At 43.7% G+C, this 1842-nt stretch overlaps 1 long non-coding RNA gene across 1 annotated transcript in view; it reads right to left on the minus strand.

The window, feature by feature from the left end:
• LOC106819266 overlaps positions 1-831 on the minus strand; it is a 10807-nt gene extending 9976 nt beyond the window's left edge. Inside the window, exon 1 of the long non-coding RNA XR_001395387.1 lies at positions 683-831. This is a non-coding gene — a long non-coding RNA (uncharacterized LOC106819266). The remainder of the gene's footprint in view (positions 1-682) is intronic.
• Positions 832-1842: the final 1011 nt, after the last annotated feature.

Below are 1842 nucleotides of genomic sequence, written 5' to 3' on the forward strand. Positions count from 1 at the left end.
CACACACACACACACACACACACACACACACACACACACACACACACACACATCGCTTAGCACTAGCTCACCGCTATACGAAGATCGGCATGATATACACGCGAGTCCGCAGCATGCATCATCACAGATGAAACACTGTCAACTCATTACTCTAACTCCGTGTCAAGAAGAGAGCCTGCACGCGGCGACACAAGCAGCCCTCACTCGTCTCCCACCGACGCCACGCCAAAATTGGTTACTGTCGGTGAATCAAGATAAAGATCAAAATCACCTGACGACATACTACTATCGCATATATCCTCTAGTATCGCTGATAGGGTCTATGTCCCCCAGGGTCTCATTATCCCACCGTACCCTAACTATCAGCCAACTGATGACGTAATACATACACTATGTCAAGTTACCAAATCACATAGAAGAAACCTCAAAACATCGAAATCCAATAAAAATGTATGCTATGTTTGACTATATTTTCTTTTTCCTTTTTTTTAAACGAAGAGCTAGCTTTGCGAAAACGAAGGGCTGAAAGTCAGGGTACGGTCTGAAAATGCAGGGTACGCATCGACATATCGTATAGTACCCCGAGGTACTTTCCGATATATCGAACCGTACCCAGGGTACCCTCCGATCGTGCCCTGGGGGACATAGACCCTATCAGCTCTAGTATCACATACACCCTTACTTGCTATAACGTCTGTGTGAATAAAGCGTCATATAGCTGCACGATTCTGTTTGGTGCTGATGTCCTCGTAAAAGCAACCACACACAAAAACTGACAACGAAGACGGCAATGGCGAAAATGTGACACATTCGTAATCCAAATAACAAAATCAGAGCTATGCATTGGCCATGACCTCTCGCACGCACGCGTACTATACGAATACTGTGGACAGAGGGCGCGAACTGTCAAAAACAAAATCAATCTTAACAATATTCTTGTTCTCGGACTGAATTATTCTGAATTTATTAGATTGTCGACGGAAGCATCGTAAAGTTCTACGAGAAAAAAATCTACGAGTAAAAAAAAATCTACGAGAAAAATCTACGAGAAAAAATATTTGTGGAAATGTTAATGGAAAGACGTGAATTTTGTTCCAGACAATGCGTCCTTGGCCCCCCCACGCACGTGCGAGTACCAGCCCAGGTGTTACTCAGTGCGGGTCAATGTGTCATACTTGTGTTTGGTGCACGCAATATCAGAAATATCTTCACGGCCGACCTTGGAATGGAAGCACTCGCGGAGCGTGATCACGTGATTGAATTCATTCGTGAAATGCATTTGTTTTAAATGCAAGTAGTGGCAACGCGTGTATGAACATGAAATTAGGATGTAGTGACTGTGTTTTAGATATCAATAATCATGTATACATCTGTATAGTATATGCCATCTATGGATGCAGTGTGTCGTTGTAAGATGGTAATAACGATGACGATGATGATGACGATGATGATATGATGATGATACGATGATGGTAATAACGATGACGATGATGATGACGATGATGATGATGACGATGACTATGACGATGGTAATGACGACAATAACGACAATGCCGACGAAGATGACGATTAGAACAACAATGACGATGATGACCGCGACCATAACGATGACGGTGACGATGACGATGACAATGACAACAACGATGACGATGATGACCGCGACCATAACGATGACGGTGACGATGACGATGACGATGACAACGACGATGACGATGATGACCGCGATCATAACGATGACGGCGACGATGACGATGACAACGACGATGACGAGAAACGTAGTAGATAATAGTGATTCTCTAGCTCGCCACGCATACACAAAATATGCTTACAAGCTCTTTCGGA

Source organism: Priapulus caudatus, unplaced genomic scaffold, assembly GCF_000485595.1.
Source record: "Priapulus caudatus unplaced genomic scaffold, Priapulus_caudatus-5.0.1 Scaffold3072, whole genome shotgun sequence".
Classification (NCBI taxonomy): Eukaryota; Metazoa; Priapulida; class Priapulimorpha; order Priapulimorphida; family Priapulidae; genus Priapulus; species Priapulus caudatus.